Below are 18990 nucleotides of genomic sequence, written 5' to 3' on the forward strand. Positions count from 1 at the left end.
TAGAGTATTTCTTCATTCACTAAACTTAGCATTTAATATGTGTCTGGCCCTTTCTGCGCACTGGGGATATAGCAGTGAAGAAAACAGAGTCTTTGCCCCTGTGGAGTTTACTTTTTGTGGTGGCTATGGCATAGAGGGGGGATCAGAAAAGAAAGAAGTCAATATATAGTCTGCCAGTTGGCAGTAAATCATTTGGAGAACAAGAAAGCAGTGTGAGAGGAAAAGGGAGTACCGTTGTGGAAAGGGGGTTACCTGTTTTATACAGGGTGCTCAGGGAAGCCCTCTCACAGACGAATTTGTGAGCAAAGACCTGAAGCAAGAGAGGGAGCAAGCTTGGGGGGTATCTGGCAGAAGAGGTAGGGAGAACAACGGCTGCGAAAGCCCTGAGGGAGGAGCATGGTTCGTGTGTTCAGAAACCGCCAGAGGGCCAGCGTGGCAGAAGCAGGGTGTGGAGGGGAGAGCTGTAAAGTGTATGAGATCAGTATTGTAGCCAGAGGGCAGGAAATTATACCAAACTACCAAAGTATTTAGGAGCTGGTAGTGCAGATCATTAAAAAGTCTTTAATTTTTACTTTCAGGGGAATAGAGGGAGCCATGCAAGATTTGTGTCAGGAAAAATTGTGAACAACTTTGAAATGGGCAAAAAATGATGAGTGGGTGTCCTGTCTTGCTTATCCTTTGAGTTTGTCTCTGTCTCATTTTCTTTGAGTCATTTTACAGTTCTGTAATTTCTAGAAAACTGTTAAAAATGTAGGCGTCTTATCCCTAAAGGTGCAAATTAATTGTGTCCCGGGAATGCAATTGATTATTGCCTTGGTAATAGACCTGTTTACATCTCTTTGCAGATTCATTTCAGAGTTCCTATTCTCTCTGTTTGTGTGGTTCTTGGAGTTTTCCTCTGAACCAGTTGTAATATCTTAATAGTTCCCTCGTTCATTAATTAATGAGTTAAATAATATCTTTGACATATGTTCATTTTGTTTATGAGAGTCATGATTTTTACCATTTAAAAAATATCCAGTAACGCTTTTTAACAGAATTACTCTGGTTGCTCTGTTGAGAAAAGACTAGAGCAGGGCCAGAGGAGAGGCAGAGATCAATTAGAAGGCTGTTGCAAAAATTCAGACTAGAAACAATGGTAGCTTGAACCAGAGAAGTGGTTGAGATGGTAAGCATGTGAGAGTGAGGTGTCAAGGATGCCAGCAAGATTTTGGGGTATTAAACTTAGTAAAATTTACAAATAATTCCTTCTTCCTTTTAAGCATTTTTAGGTAGGTAATTTTTATTTTCTATTCTTAGAGAGAAGTTTAGTCGGCTTGACTAAGAAATGTAAAAGCTGGTGATCATGACTGTTTCTCATAAGTATTTTCTCCAGTGGTTAGAGTGCAATATATAATGACTGTTGAAAACATCAGTAGCTACTGTATCAGTCAGCCTTCTGGCAGGAAACAGGACACTAAGTGTAATAAAAGAGAATTTAATGAAGGGATTATTTGCAGAGTATAGGCAGAGTAAAGCCAGGCCTGGTGGTCTAATGGTTAGGATTTGCCACTCTCACTGCTGTGGCCCAGTTTGTCTCTCGGTGAATCTGTCAGTCGTCATACTGTAGCAGCTGTGTGCACAAGGCTCAGCTCTCTTGCCCGCAGGGTCACTGGGAGTCGGGATCCAGCCCACGGCACTAACGACAAGGGCAGGTTAAAGGAAGCCAGCAAGCAGTGATGACTAGGCTAGCTGACAACAGCAGGAATCTGTCAGACCTCTAGGTCTAAGAGGGACCAGGAAGGAAGTGATTACCTGAACCAGCAAGAGCTGTAGATATAGAAAAGGGCTGCCTGATAGGAGTCATCAGTAGAGAAACCTCAGTAAGAAGTGGGCCACAGCCAACCTGGTCTGCTATTGCTCCATGCAGGCCTGTCCTCTGGGGCAGAGTAGGGTGGCTCTGGGGGGTCGAATGGAAAATAATGGTTTAACTCTGTCTTAAAAATAAGCAAACAAACTGATGTGCCTGAACTTTAAAAAGAAGAAAAGAAAGAACATAGTTGTTAGTAGTAGAAAGTTATACAAACTCAGTTGGGTAGGTGTTAATGACATGAAACAGAATTATAGCAGCTAAAAGTCAACCATAAAATTTGGTGAAGACGTAAAAGTTTTTATGTCATATCAAATGTTTTACTTTGGACTCAGAGGTTAAAAATGGCTTTATCTTTTGTATGCATTTTACTAGAATTAATTGAGTATAACTTTTACAACTGCATAGAACCATTGCTTTATGTTTCTAAGTATTTAAAAGCTCTTCTGTTGTGTCTTTACCTTTGTTCTTTTTTAGATTTAGATTTAGTTTAGTCCTTAAAATATACTTCAATTGAAAGAAAGCTCAAGTCATCTCATCTAGCTTCTTAACCAGTAGTGGAATCTTCTGAAACATGGCTAGTGATTGGGAACATTTGAAGGGAACACAATTCTTTGTTAGATGGATGGAAGGCTCTTTTATTCTCATAGACTTCTATGATCTGGTCCAACCTCTATTTCAGGATCAAGTCAAGTCCATTATTCCACAAAACAGAAATTTGGCAACAGCCATCTCTGCCGTACTCTTCCTTACTGCTAAATATTCTTTTCTCCACACTAACTTCCATGCTTCCTGTGATCTTACCTTACTGACTCTTCTTCTTATCCCACCTCACCTTGAATCCTTCTCTTCCCTGGGCTTCTGTGAAACCACACTGTTGGGGACTTTCTTCCTGCTTCTTGGACAGTGCCTGTCTAGTCTCATTCTGGGGCTTCTCTTCCTTTGCAGTTTCCTTAAATGCTGGTGTTTCTGAATTTCTGTAGCTCTTACTGTTCATCTCTCTGGGCAGTCTCATCTGTCCCATGCCCTGCACGCATAAGCTCGTGGCTCCTGGATCCCCATCCCCAACTCACGTCTCTCTCCCTCCCTCCCTCTTTCTCTCTTTGCCTGTTGAGCATTTCTGCTTGGATATCTCACAGGCATCACAGTACTTTTAGAACCGAGCTTATCAGTTTCTCAGAACCTTGTGTCCTTCCTGTGTTCCCTAGCTCAGTGAATGTACTGTCACCTAAATGGAAAATGTGGCTATGTTCCCTGACTCCTGCTTTCCTTCCCAGGCTAGTCAATGATCAGGTGTTATTGATGCTAACTTCTGAGTATTCCTTGTCTGTTCTCCTTTCTCCATCTTCATGGTTCACTACCCTAATTCATACCCCCCCTTACTGTTACTGCAACAGCCTCCAAACCTGTAACAACCATATGAGGTGGTAGTTGCGGTTTTTAACTTATCAGTGAGGAAACTTAGATGCAGAGAGGCTGAATAGGAACTCATCTCCTTAGCCCTAAAGCCCGTGATATTTTCCTTGTGTCATGCTGCATTGCTGGCAATATCAGAGATTGATAACTGCCTTCTACTGGAGGAATTTAGAACGCTAAAAACCACGCCTTTTGTTTTAGATTCTAATGTGGTGTTTTAAAATACATTTAGATAGCAGAGCTGTTGTAGGTCATTTATCAATTATATGAGAATTAAACTCTTAGCCACGTTCCACCTTCTGTTTTAGCGGGGTTAATAGTTTCAAGAGAATTCAGATTTGTAATTTGCGTGTGGAAAATTAAAAATTTTAAGGCTTTGACAAGAATATTTTATGAGACTAATATTAGGATATTTTATTAGACTAATGTTCTTTGTAGCTAAGTTCATGGATTTTTTTTTCTAAAGAGGATTTACAGTGGATAGCTTTTCAGCCAGTACTAGTGAAGAAACATTTTGGAAGTGGGATAGAGTAAAACATCTTAGAAATTCTGACAGTTTTCTGTATAGATTGTTTTCTCCACATTTGACTTTAAAAAAAAATGAAAGGAAATAGTCTCACGATTGCTTTCATATTGTATTTTACCATAAACTGTACTCTAAGGGGATAGCCCCAGTGACCTCAGCTGTGCTTTTGAATATGGCTCTTCAGAGTTACCTTCATCGTGCAGGAGTGATACCCTGAGTTTAAGATCCAGATGCATCCGAAGGACAACACCCCATGACACCTTTAGGGGAAGTGTGTATATTGTCTTTGTTAATGTGGTAGACAGGGAAACTGAAAATTCTAAATTTAGCTTCCGGTAAAATTGTAATTAGTTTTTTCACTTCATTTCCCTGTTTGAACAATGGAGAAAATAGTTCCCAGCGGTCCGCACTACAGGATTGTTTTCCATACAGGTTTATCACAGCTGGAAAGAACATTGTGTCTTGGGTGCTCTGAAATCCTACCACGTAATTGTAACTATCTTCTAGTATCCAGGAAGGAGCAAAGAAAAGATATTTTAAATATCCTTTCATTAGTGTTATTTGTAATGAGTTGATAGTTCTCATTGACTGTATACTATATTTCATTGATTCTAAGAGACATTTTCTAATTTTATTCACTGAAATATGGGTATATCTTACAATCAGTGGCATGTCATAGTTTGACAACTTTTTTTTCTTAGTGGTATATAAAGTATCAGTCTTAAAATCAATTGCATCTCAGTTTTGATGAAAAACAGTATGTATTTCCATTAGTTTTCAAAATAATAACAGCAACAGTAACAATATAGTGGCCTCCATACCTGAGGATCACTTTTTGGTAGCCTCTATTTTCTTAAACATGACCAAGAATTGGAAAGTAAGCAAAAAAGGCTTCTGATGCCTAAAATTGCTGTTATGAAGCTCATGAAGTAAAGACCATGCACTTTAACATAAAATATTCTTTTATCTCTGAGTATAGGGCCTTATTTGTTATCTGTTCTTAATATAAGGCTTGGGTATCTGATTACAGCGTCTGTGAGGATTCAAAAGAGTAAAGTGAAAAAAAAGCATGTACATGTTTATTAAGTAACAGTTCAAGAATCTGCCATACTATCAGCTGAGAATGAGGGTGATCATAAACAAAGTAAGAATTAAAAACTAGTTTTAAAAAACACGGGGCTGGCCCCGTGGCCGAGTGGTGCGCTCCGCTTCAGCGGCCCAGGGTTTCCCTGGTTTGAGTCCTGGGCGTGGACATGGCACAGCACATGTAGCCATGCTCAGGTGGCCCCCACATGCCACAGCTAGAAGGACCCACAACTAAAAAAAAAAAAAATACACAACTATGTACTGGGGGGCTTTGGGGAGAAAAAGGGAAAAAAAAAATCTTTAAAAAACACAAAACTCAGGGGCTGGCCCCATGGCGCATCAGTTAAGTTCACATGCTTTGTTTTGGCAGCCCAGAGTTGGCTGGTTCGGATCCCGGGCGTGGGCCTACGCACTGCTTGTCAAGCCACGCTGTGGCAGGCATCCCACATATAAAGTAGAGGAAGCTGGGACCGGATGTTAGCTCAGGGCCAATCTTCCTCAGCAAAGAGAGGAGGATTGGCAGTGGATGTTAGCTCAGGGCTAATCTTCCTCAAAAAAAAAACACAAAAACACAATCCCCAGAACTGGCCACAAGAGTGCTATTTCAGGAGGGGCAGACAGCCTGACACACAGAAATCACTCTGATTACAGCCTGGCAGAGATTCTTCATCAAAATGCAGTCTGTCTGATTCTACTAGCACTTTCTTTAAGGGACAGAATAGATTTTATTTTTTCATTTTGATTGGGGAACATTTGTTATTGATTAAGTTTTCCCCTCTTATGGCTTAATGGAGTTGCTGGAACATGTTTTGCCCTGAAAGTATCAGAAAAAAAACTTTCATGATACTCAGGTGTCAGACATTTGAAATGGGAATTACATCTGTAATTGCAGTAGTCTCTAGACCTTGGTAATTCTACCCACGTGGCTGAATGGCGCCAGAGTGCCATGTTTAGGCCCTAGAGCCAAGGCCTGAGCCTAGGAGGTGGGAAGGTGTTAGGAAAGCAGTAGAGGAGAAGAGCTTAGAGAACATGGGGTGGTCCTGCCGGTGTCTCCAGCAGCTCTCGGTGGGCGTTGTACACCACATGTCCAACGGCAGCATTTTTGTTCGGAATCCAGCCAGGCTATGCATCTTTGTAAACTCTTGGGCCCTTCACCTAAGACGTGAATCCTGGGCTGATGTTGCTGGCTGCGAGCACCTTTAGTCTAAGAGTGGGTAAGTTGTGTGTGTTGGCGAGTTTCCAGCATTTGCCCGTGAGGTTTTCCTCCTCAAGTTCTCCTGGCAGTCTCCTGTGGCCGCCGTGCTCTTCATGCTCTCCCCTAACCTGTTGTGCACGGAGTCTGCCTCTGGGCTGTATGTAGACGTTTACAGCTTTTCTTTCTGAAGAAGCCTTTAGTAAAGTATTGATTTGTATATTACTTAGTTGATAATTTATTGTTGATTGTAAAAGCAATTTACACTCTATAGAAACTAGAAAGAGAAAAATGCTTTTCACCCTACCATCTAGTGAACCAGTGTTAACATTTTAGTGTGTTTTAGTCTTTTTTCTGGGTTGATGTTTTGTGTAGCAGTGAGAGAGAGAGAAATAAGCAGAATGTTATTTTTTTTTAATGAGAATCCTCTCAAATTTGCTGCTGCGTATGGAGAATAATTTTTAAAATAAACATTTTTTTGTAAACAATTTTTGAATCACAGAAAAGTTGGAAAGATAGTACAAAGATTCTCATATACCCTTTACCCAGCTTTCTTTAATGTTAACCTTATATAATAACTGTTATATTTGTCGAAGCTGAGAAATTAACACTAGTACAATACTGTTAACTGAACTGTAGACTTTATTTAGATTGCCGCAGTTTTTCCAGTAATTTCCTTTTTCTGTTCCAGGATCCAATCCAGGGTACCATATGTCCTTTTTTTCTGCTTAACTTTTTACCACGAATGTTTTTCTTTGTCATTAAATATTCTTTAAACAATGCTTATTATTGGCCCCATAAAAGTTCATCAAAAGGGTAGACGTACTCTGATGTAAATATTTCTGGGGTTAACTTTTTTTTTTAAAGTATTTTGTGAATGTTAGAAAATGCACACATCAAACATTTTCATTAGTGGTTTATTTGAGTCAGGTGAATTTAGTGCTAGATTGTAACAGTAATTTTGAATGCATTCCTGTAAAAGCAGAAAATAAGTAATCACATTTACTTTCCTTTGAGAATATGTTTAAGAGCATTTTAGATTGAGTTAAATGCAGCAATTCATGAAGCAATGTGTTTTGAGGGTTATTTAGAGTTGCTTAGCACTTGGCTTAACTATTTTGAGCAGATTGTGTGTGTGTGTGTACATTTTATATACATACAGTCAATATTTAGGCTTTTAATATGAGTCTAGTGACTAGTATGATAATCCCCTTAGTTTGGAAATACAGATTTACATACGGTATATTCTACTTGTATACTTTATATGCAGTTTTGAAAATGACCCTTTCATTTACTTTTCTGTTATCCTTCATTAATGTTTATTTAGTTCTAGGGTAAGCATATTATATGAAAATGGGGATGCCTGGAGATTTTCTTGCCTGTCTTGCATTGTTTTGTCGATGTTTATAGCTTGATTGACATTGAATAAGTTATGTATGTATTTAACCTGAAGTGTGACGTTTGAGTGACTTATGTTTAGTGTTTTGTTGTTTTAAAGAGTAAAGGCATAAAGTCAGATGCTGTTTGAGAACTACTAGGTGTACCACACTAAGGAAGATGTTGTAAAATTCACACTTGGCTTTTCTCTCTTACTGTTGCTCAGTTCAGTAAAACCTTGTAAGTTAAATATTTATTGTGCTAGAGTTCGGTCAGCAGACTACTCTCTATTAGTAAATTTGTAAACTAGAGATTTATTATGAGGGATAAGCAATCATTTGTTAACTTGACTGTTATAAGAATTAGTATACAGAAACGATAACTAGTTGAAGGATACAAACATAGAACTCTGATGTACAATACTTAGAGAAAATTGAATGCACTGTTTCTGTAAGATCAAATATATTCATTCCAGTTTTCAGAGTTAATGATAAATGCTTTCTGGAGAATGCCTACAGTTTCTTACTATTTTACAGGCACATGTCGTCTTTCTGTGGTGCAGTCTGAGTTTTTAGTGCAGAGGGCTGTGTGGTCTCCATACAGAATGTTCATCACGTCAGTGTTGCTGGAGGCCGGGATCTGCTTTCCTTGTACATATTTTTATATTGCCACGTAAAGCACTCCACTAAGAATTTCTTTGAGTTCCTGAGGCCAGTGGTACTTTGTCCTGATGGAAGGTGCTGGGATTGTTGCCTTTGGTGCTGAGGACATTGTCGAGTTAGCTAAGGCAGTGACTCATCTGCTGGGTCTGCACATCTGTAGGTGTGCTTATATGTCTCAGGGCAGAGATTGTGGCCACTCAGACTTAATTATTGTGTAAATTTCATCACCGATGTTTCTGGGTATAAGTATGCTCCAAGGTTATAGACGATTCCAGGATTGAATCATGAACAGTATTACTAAAGGGAGAGTTGTGTTTTGGAATGGAATCATCTTCCACTTAGCTTTCTCTTGTTTTACTTTTAGCAAGCCATTTTAGTATTTGCTAAGTACGCACACAGACGTCTTGATTGATTGATATATGGTAGATAAAGATATAGATATAGATTCTTGTATTTCTATTCCTAAAAGCCGAAATACATGATTGAAAGTGACTTTGTCAAATTCAGTGTGAAATGGGTTAAAGTGGGTGACTTTTTCTAGATCTGGAAGGAATATTGGAGGTTCAGGTCACCATCCTGCAATGACAGTCACTGCAGGTCCAGATGCTATTGGGAGAATATTTACGCTTATACATGGATGCTGTGATTTATGGGTTAGACTTTGGGCATTATAGACACTAAAATATCATTAATTTTGTTCTTAGGAAATAGAAGTTCTCCTGGTATGTACTCTAGATTTTCTGCCTGTATAGGAAAGTATTTAGCTAGGGCATTAGTAGTGTCTTTAAGACTGTAACGGAAAATGGGAACTACCCTCAGTAGTGCAAATTGACCTTCATGAAATGGTGCAAGCCGCCTTCCCTCCTATCTCCTAATATTTTTTCATGCACATCCTACTATCCAACTATAAGCAACGACCTGCTGCTTCAGGAGCAGGCCGTGTTCCTCGGCTCTGCTTTTGCCTGCACTCTCTTGGTCTGGATTGCCCTTGGCCGTAGCACACGCCCCCCCGTCTCTCAGGGCTGGGTAGTCATCTTTCCCAGGAAGCCTCTCTTGTCTCTCCGTCTCTCCTTCTGCTCTCAGTTAAATGCTCTGATGGTGCTGGCGCATAGGTCTGCAACTCTGCCTTGTCTTCATTTTCTTGTGTCTCGGTCACTAAACGTTAAGCTCCTTGGAATCAGAGAATGTGTCTGTTATCTTTATTTCTAGCACTTAACTCAGTGCCTGGCAAAGAGAGTTAGTGCTCAGAAAATACTTTGTGAATCCTTCAATGTGTAGATGGAGAAATAAACGAACTCAATTTTTATTCTCTTCTTAATATTGATAACTGTTTACAAATCATTTTTATCTACGAAGTAACATTTTGTTAGCTTAATTCAAACAACTGTGTCTGAAATAAAGAAATGTTACTTTATTAATATTTATATTTATCCATAGGAAAATGAATTGATGGTAGTTGAAGTATACATGAGCATGTGCTTAATCTTTCTTGATCGTCCCGGTTTTACTTGTCTCTTACAGAGAAAACAGAAATGAGAGGAATCTGGTTTAAATTGCAGTACAAGGAATTTAGATTAGACATAAAGAGTTTCCAGAAAATAAAGTACCAGATATTGAAGTGATTTGTAAGTAATGTAATTGATTTTTTGGAGCGTTAAAGGGGGGGCGGTGAATGGAGGGTTATGAATTACAAAGTGGTTCACTTACACTGCCCTTAGTAGAATAAAAATCCTAAAGGAAGAAAAATCTGTTTAGGAATATGCAGACACAACTATATTCATGGGTGGATGTTTGGAAATACTTGGGTACTTGTGGTTTGTGTGCACTGTGTACTCTGAGTTTCCAGCTAAGGAGGAAACTGTTGCAGATGTCCTCACTGTTCGCAGAGTGGCTTTGGTTCAGTGCTTAGCAGAATGTCCTGAGAAGTCTCCCTCCTGAGGTTTTATTTTCCCAACTCCTCTTCCTGAGAATGATATAAGTAATAAAAAATTCTTAGCAATATTAAGAATAAACAGAAAACTAATGTATATCAATAAAAAAGACCTACCCAATAGTGTAAAAACAAGCAGCCAGACCATTGACACAGAGAACAAAGGATTTTTGAATGCCACTCTCTTGATTGTTTTAATGTAATTAAATATGGCAGTTAGCTGTGCCCAAAATAGAGAGTAATATTGTGTGCTTCTAACTATAGTTACTCTGTCCTGGCTGTATTTGAACAGAACTAGTGTAGTATAAGCCAAATTCTCAGTGCTAGTGAACTGAAAGGGCAAATATACTTTCCTAAGCACCAAATTTATAATCACACTCATGAATAGAGGTCAGTGTTCTCTTTGCTTGTCGTTCTGCGAGAATCATATTGGAATAATTTAGGACAGCTTTACTAAATTTATTAATGTAACTCTGTATGAGGATGGTGCTTAAGTTCCCGGCTTCTGTGCTTACAGTGCAGAAGGCTCCTTTGTGATAGAGGAGACAGGATTTTACCTGTAGAGGTGACATAATAATGCCTTGTCTGCTTAAACACTGTGTGTTTTCTATATGTCTTTATAGCCAGAATTTATTTGGTTTTCACAATAACTCTGTGAAATAGGTGTCTTGACCTTATAAATGAGGAAATTTAGGCACAGAAAGATTGACCAGCTGCCAAAGGCCTACAACATGGTTTTAAAATAAATTTTTGTTTTTATTTCAGTAGCTAACATTTACTAAGTGCTTACTGTATGCTAGGCCAAGGCGCTGTTTTAAGCTTTCTACATGTATTAATTACTAAGAACTTGGACTTTGCAGTCAGATCTAGATTTAATTCTGGCTCTTCCTCTTATCAGCTGTTGAGAAAGTTACTAACATCTGCAAGCCTGGGTGTTCTCATTTGGAAGGCGGAAATAATGATAGTACTCAGCTCATAGGGTGGTTGTATGGATCAAGATAATCCAGATGAATCTATCTTTAGCATACAGTAAGGGCTGTAAAATCAATTTTCTATAGAAAAATAGGGTGTTAGTAAACAGTATTTAGTGTATTTTTAGCTTCTTGATAATTTTCCTGGTAAAATCATTCTAGTCCTCTTGAATATAGAATCATAGTTGATGCTAATATATATACCTATTTTATAAAAAAAAAATCCATGTTACAAGATTATAGCTTCATGTAGTGGCTGTAACTACCTCTTCTCTCTTACTACTTCCCAGTCTCCTTTCGCTTCTGAGCCTTTCACTAGTGGGAAGAAACAGAAGAGAGCTCAGAAGTCGTGGAGAGTATCTGAGGCATCGTGTCCCAAAGTCAAAGGCAAGATGCCACCATCCATGGGTTATGCTCACTCCAGGAGTGCTGTGGCCTATCAGTTAGGTGGAACTCAGAATGTGTTTTCTTGTAGAAAGTATCCTTTTAAATGAGGCACATAACGTTGTTTAACCCCTGATACAACTGGCATGCTGGATGTTTGCACTGAAAAACAGTAAAAGCAAGCAAAAACTTCACAGTCCTTGGCAGTACTAATAATCAAAGTAATTAAAACAATAAACCTGAATATATATTGAATCCTCAAAAAGAGGTCTGGAGAGGATTCTGGGAAGATGGCAGAGCAGGAGGTGTCAGGAATCTGTCTCCACACCTAGGCGACAGTTGTACTGGCAGAATCTGATCTAACTGTTTTGGAACTCTGGAGTTATTGAAGAATTGCAACTGCCAAGAGAAGGCTCGGATGTAAATTGAAGTCAATTTTGGTCGGTTTCAGCTCTTAGCACAGTAGCAGCTACCCACCCCCACCCTCAGGTAGCTCCCCATCCCCGGCTCCCAGGCCGGTGCAGCTTACACCCAGCTTGAGAGCCAGGGTGGGCAAGAAGGGCCCTCTCCTCTGAATTTTAGGAATCTGTGCTTGGAGGCTGCTGCTCCTCATCGCGGAGGTCAGACGTTGTTGCACCTCTCCCATCGTCGTCGGCTTCTCTCCTTCCTGCCGAAGTGACTTCCAGGGGATTTAAAGGGCTAACACCCTTTTCTGCTCTGTTCATTTTCCTCTTTTTCCCCTTTTGGGAGCCGGACGTTAAAGACTAGGACATTGAAAAAACAGTCGCATGTACAGGGAAAGTTAGAAAGTGACCATGCATGTCCAGGAAAGGCTCAGAAAAGACCTGAGAAGACACCAGAGGCTGGCCATTGGCACAGAGACATCCTACAACAGTCAAAAAAATAAAACCAATAGCAAAAATGGCAAGCCCTGGGGACGGGGAGAGTCTGATTTCCAGACTTACCACATTATTAGATTCAAATGTCCAGTGTGCAACAAAAAATCACAAGGCCAAGAAACAGGAGGAAAGTATGGACCATTTGAAGGAAAAAAATTAATCAACAGAAACTGCCCCTGAAAAAGACCTTAAGGCAGATGTATTAGGCAAAGACTTTAAAACAACTGTTTTAAGTATGCTTACAGACCTAAAAGAAGGTGGGGAAAAGTCAGGAAGACAATGTATGAAGAAAAGAATATTGATGAAGAGAGAAAACCGAAGAAGAAACCAAACAGAAATTCTGGAGCTGAATAGTAAAACAACTAAAATGAAAAATTCAGTAGAAGGATTCGGAGGCAGATGTGAACAGGCAGAATACAGAATCAGCAAACTTGCAGATAGGACAGTGGAAATTACCAAGTCTGAGGAACAGAAAGAAATGTGATTGAAGAAAAGTGAACAGAGCCTAAGAGACCGATGGGACACCATCAAGTGGACCAACGTACATATTGTGAGAGTCCTAGAAAAAAGAGAGACATTTGAAGAAATAATGACTGAAGACTGTCCAAATGTGATGAAAGACATGAATATAAACACCCAAGGAACTCATCGCTCTCCAAGTAAGATTAACTCAGAGATACCACCAAGACACATTATAATCAAAGTTCCAAAAGCCAAAGATGAGGAATCTTGAAAGCAGCAAGAGAGAAGCAGTCAATCACATAGGAAGCATCCTCGATAAGATTATCAGCAAATTGCTCATCAGAAACTTTGGAGGCCAGATGGCAATGGGCTGATATATTCAGAGTGCTAAAGGAAAACAACTGTCAACCAAGAATTCTGTATTCAAAAGTGAGGGAGAAATTACGACATTTCCAGATAAGCAAAAGCTGAGAGAGTTCCTGACCACTAGACCTGCCCTGCAGGAAGAGCTGAAGGGAGTCCTGCAGGGTGAAGGAAAGGATGCCAGACAGTATCTTGAAGCCGGATGGAGAAGTAGAGATCTCAATAAAGGTAAATACAAGGGGCACTGTAAAAGCTAGTACTGTTGTAGCAAAGATTTGTAACTGCGCTTTCTGTTTTCTGTGTGATTCAAGAGACTAATACGTTTAAAGGAAAAAAATTATTATTAGTCTAAAAGCTAATATTATCCTAACTTTGGTTTGTAACTCTTTTGTTTTCTATATAATTTAGGAGACTAATGCATTTAAAAGAATTATTAGTCTATGTTTTTGGGTATACAGTGTATAGATCTGTAATTTTGTGACATTAGTAACTGAAAGGGGTGGGGATGGAGCTGTAAAGGAACAGAGTTTTTGTATGTTATTGTAGTTAAGCTGGTATAAATTCAAATCAGAGTCTTATTACTTTAGGGTGTTAAATGTCATCCCCATGGTCACCACAAAGAAAATAGCCATAGAATATACACAAAAGGAAACGAGAAAGGAATTTAAACATTTCACTACAGAAAAATCAACTAAGCGAAAAAGAAGACAGTAATGCAAGAAATGAGGGACAAAAAACTTGAGGCATATAGAAAACAACTAGCACAGTGACAGAAGTGAGTCCTTCCTTATTAGTAATTACTTTCAATGTAAATAGGTTAAACTCGCCAATCAAAAGACAGAGTTTGGCAGAATGAGTAAAAACATGTGATCCAACTATATGGTGTCTACGAGAGATTCACTTGAGATCCAAAGATACAAATAAATTCAAAGTCAAAAGATGGAAATAGATATTCCATGCAAATAATAGCCAAAAGAGGACAGGGATGGCTATAATAATATCACACAAAATAGACTTCAAATTAAAAAAGGTTACAAGAAACAAAGAACAACATTACATATTAATAAAATGTTCAGTAGAGCAAGAAGATGTAGCAATTAGACATTTATGTACCTGAGGGTGGACTATCAAAATATACAAAGCAAAACCCAACAGAATTGAAGGGAGAAATAGTCTACAGTAATATCCAGAGCGTTGAAACCCTGTTCACAATAATGGCTGGAACAACCGGACAGAAGGTAAGTGAGGAAATAGAACACTTAAGTAGACCAACTAGATCTAACAGACATATACAGAACACTTTACCTAACAATAATAGCATAAGCATTTTTCTCAAGTGCACATGGGACATTTTCCAGGATAGCTATATGTTAGCCACAAATTAAGTGTCAACAGGTTTAAAAGATAGATATCATGCAAAATATCTTCTCCAGAAAGAAGGGCATGAAGTTAGAAATGAACAACATAAAAAACTAGAAAATTCACAAAATTGTGGAAATTAAACAACACACTTTTAAACAACCAGTGGATCAAAGAAGAAATCATGAGAGAAATTAGGTAATACGTAGAGATAAATTAAAATGAAAACACAGCACGTTGCAATTTATGGGAAACAGAGAAAGAAGTGCTAAGGGGGAATTTTATAGCTATAAATGCTTACATTAAAAAACAAGAGAGATCTCAAATCAACAACCTAACTTTATAACTTAAGGAACTGGAAAAAGAAGAAGAAACTAAAACCAAAGCTAGCAGAAGTTTAGAGCAGAGATAAGTAGAGAATAGGAAAACAAGAGAAAATAATGAAACCAAAAGTTGATTGTTCAAAAAGATCAACAACGTTGACACATGTTTAACTAGATGGACTAAGGAAAAAAAAAGGGAAGACTCAAATTACTAAAATCAAAAGTGAAAGTTAGGACATCACTACTGATTCTACCGAACTAAAAAGAGAGTACTGTGAAAAATTGTACACCAACAAATTGGATAACCTAGATGAAATGGACAAATTCCTAGAAACGCAAAACCTACCAAGACTAAATCACAAAGAAATAGAAAATCTAAATAGACCATAACTAGTAAGGAGACCGAATCACTAATAAAAAAATCTCCCGATAAAGAAAAGCCCTGGACCCAATGGCTTCACTGGTAAATTCTACCAAATGTTTAAAGAAGAACTAATATCAGTCCTTCTCAAACTTTTCCAAAAAACTGAAGAAGGAACACTTCCTAATTCATTCTGTGAGGTCAGCATTACCCTGATGCCAAAGCCAGACAGAGACGCTACAAGAAAAGAAAACTACAGACCATTTTCCCATATGAACATTGATTCAAAAATCCTCAACAAAATACCAGCAAACCAATTCAGCTACATATTAAAAGGATTTTATACCACGACAAAGTGGGATTTGTTCTTGGCATGCAAGGATGGTACACCATATTAACATTGATCAATATAATACACCACATTAACAAATGAAGGAAAAAACTACTCTGTCATCTTAATTGATGCAGAAAAAGCATTTGGCAAAATTCAACACATTTTCATCATAAAAAACACTCAAAAAACTAGGACTAGAACAAAACTACATCAATATAATAAAAACCATATATGAAAAACCCACAGTGAATATAATACTCAATACGAAAGACTCATGCTTTAAAGATCATGGATTAGAAGACATAATATTGTTAAAATTTTAGTGCTATCCAAAGAGATCTACAGATAGAATGCAATCCCAGTCAAAATCCCAGTGATTTTTTTCAAAAGTAGAAAACCCATCCTAAAATTCATATGGACTCTCCAGGAATCCTGAATAGCCAAAACAATCTTGAAAAGGAAGAGCAAAGCTGGAGGACTCATACTTCCTGATACCAAAACTTACTACAAACCAGTTATCGAAAGAGTGTGGTCCTGGCATACAGACAGACCTAGAGACCAATGGATAGAATAGAGAGCCCAGAAATAAACCCGCACATATGTGGTCAAATAAGTTTTGACAAGGGTGCCAAGACTATTCAATGGGAAAAGGACAGTCTTTCCAACAAATGGTGCTGGGAAAACTGGATATCCGCCTGCAAAAAAATGAACTTGGACCCTTACCTAACATCATAACAAAAGTTAACTCACAATGGATCAAAAACCTAAATATACAGTGTAAAACAGTAAAATTCTTAGACGAAAAATAGAACAAAGCCTTCATGACATTGGATTTGGCAGTGCTTTCTTGGCTATGACATCAAAAGCACAGGCAACAAAAGCATAAATAGACAAATTGGGCTTTATGAAAAATAAAAAATTTCATTCATCAAAAGACTATGAACAGTGTGAAAAAGGCAACCCACAGACTAAGAGAAAATATTTACAGATCATATCTTTGGTAATGGATTAATATCCAGAATATAGAGAGAACTTCTAAAACTCAGCAACATAAGAACAAACAACCTGATTCAAAAAATGGGCAAAGGACTTGAATAGATGTTTCTCCTAAGAAGATAGATGAATGGCCATTAGCACATGAGAATATGCTCAACATCACTAGTCATTAGGGAATCCAAGTCCAAACAACAACGAGATACCACCTCACACCTGTCAGGATGGGCAATACCAAAGAAGCAGAAAACGAGTGTTGATGAGGATGTGGGGAAATTGGAACCCTTGTCCGTTGCTGGTAGGAACGTAAATGGTGCAGCTGCTATGGAAAACACGATGGTGGTTCCTCAAAAAATTAACAATAGAATTACCATATGATCCAGCAATACCACTTCTGAGTCTTTATCCAAAAGAATCGAAAGCAGGGTCTCAAAGATATATTTGTGCATCCATGTTTATAGCAGCATTATTCACAAGAGCCAAAAGGTAGATAAATGTTCATCAACAGATGAATGGATAAGCAAAATTTGGTGTATATGTATAACGTAATATTATTCAGCCTTAAAAAGGAAAGAGATTCTGACACATGTTACAACATGGATGAACTTTGAGGACATTATGCTAAGTGAAATAAGCCAGGCACAAAAAGATAAGTACTGTATGATTTCACCCATGTGAACTTAGACCCTTACCTACAAAAATTGGTATCTAGAAAAGTCAAACTTACAACAACAGAAAGTAGAACAGGGCTTGCCAGGACTTAAGGGGAGCAGAAATGAGTTGTTTAATAGGTATAGAATTTCGATTTTGCAAGATGAAGTAGTTCTGGAGATTCGTTGCGCAACAGTATTGAATGTATTTAACGTTGCTAAACTGTACACTAAAAATGAGTTAGGTGGTAAATTTTATGTTTTACTACAATAAAGGAAAATGGAAAAAGAAAAAAGGTACCAACGTGTAACAGAATAAAAAGTTTCAGAGATTCTAATGGAGGCTTTTTAATATATTAAGAGCTTTATAGATTGGTCCACTGATTCTTTAACATGTTTGACTTTATTTTAGAACTTAGAACTTTTCCTTGATAACTGGTCATAGATAGCCGACGCTCACTTCTCTTCATCGTATTTACTGCGATTAAACTCATTTCAGGATGGGGTTGTAGGATGCTTTTAAGTGGAATGAGCAAAGAGGAAGAGAGATGTTCCTGAATTAAAGTTGGCTAACATCTCATAGAAGAGAGAGATGGACAGACAGAATATGTATTCATATTAGAGGAATGGTGGGTGGTCGAATTAGCTGGGCAGTTTTACTAGCCAGAGACAAAGTGTGGTGTGTGTTAAGCTTCTGGAGAAAAGAAGAACATGCTAAGGAAGAGGTGCTGGGTTGCTGCCCAGCCTGACGTGGCTGTGGCAACAGGTTGCGAGGCGCACAAGCAAACACCTGGCTGAACTGCTGATTTTATGTATAGGTTTGAAGTCCATAATTGAAAATTTTGATTGTAATTGGGTTTATGGTTTTGGAAATGTTCATTTTGGATATGAATCATCTTTGTTAACTCTAGTTAATATGTAGGTTAAAGTGAGACTATTTGCAAAACCCCTTACATAATGCCTAATGTGGTGTAGCTATTCAGTAAATGTTACTGCCCATGTTTGAGTGAGCTTGATTTTTTTCTGTGCTGTAAAAAGTGAGTAAGTTGACCTGAAAATTTCTGAAAGTATATTGAAATCTTTTGAAACTCTACCTTGTAAGTAATTACCATAATTTGTCTCATTCTCGTGTGTCTGTGGCATGCTATTTTTACTGTTTTCTGATGACTGACTCCTTGGAGTCAGTTCTAGGGGATCTTGTGGAATAGGAAGATCCAGAGGGTAAATTCTAAAGAGAGTCCGCTCTTTGTGGGCAGTGATGGTGAGATTTTAGAAAAGCAGATGGAGATGGAGAATTAGCCTGCAACTGGCTAAAATGGGGTTTGAGAGCTGGAAAAGGAGTGTTTTTAGTCTAACCTCTCATTTATGTCTCAGGAGATAAGTATAGAGCAGTGAGTTGTCCAGTGTCAGAGCTATGGTGGAGACGCCAGAATCAATGACTTCCTGAAGACCCTGCTATCCAAACATCATAAAGCGTTAGACTTTTGTGTTTCTACTTTTTCTTTTGAAAAGGCCGTTATTCATAACATGTACATATCCTATTAACTTTAAGAGTAGATCTTGTATATTAAATAATTTTAAATCAAATTTTTAGACTTTTGAGTTTGCTTAAGTAGGTTAACTGAACTAACAGTGCTGCCAGAATTCTCATAAGGAAAATTATTATTTTAAAAGAAATAAGAAATTCTCAACTTTTTCCTACTGTTTCCAGGTTAGGCCAGCAAACAAAGACAACATGGTGTTTTGAAGTATGATTGAACTCCTGATGCTGCAGCAGAGGCTAGGAGTATTAATGGCCAGATCTAGGTAAGTCAGAGTTTACTTAAAAATCATTAAGTCCACAAATTGTATTT

General features: G+C 38.1%; 1 protein-coding gene across 12 annotated transcripts in view; it reads left to right on the forward strand.

The window, feature by feature from the left end:
• The window catches only part of FRS2 (fibroblast growth factor receptor substrate 2), a 120463-nt gene that overhangs the window by 84937 nt on the left and 16536 nt on the right, over positions 1 to 18990 (forward strand). For 6 of the 12 annotated variants that reach the window (XM_070271909.1, XM_023643992.2, XM_070271908.1 and 3 more), the window contains one exon: positions 18849 to 18943. The gene's annotated coding sequence lies outside the window, so the exon portion shown is untranslated. Of the gene's footprint in view, positions 1 to 9629; positions 9734 to 11299; positions 13346 to 18848; positions 18944 to 18990 lie in introns of all 12 variants that reach the window. The other 6 variants (XM_070271912.1, XM_023643990.2, XM_070271911.1 and 3 more) reach the window with 2 other exon arrangements.

This window comes from Equus caballus, chromosome 6 (assembly GCF_041296265.1).
Source record: "Equus caballus isolate H_3958 breed thoroughbred chromosome 6, TB-T2T, whole genome shotgun sequence".
NCBI lineage: Eukaryota > Metazoa > Chordata > Mammalia > Perissodactyla > Equidae > Equus > Equus caballus.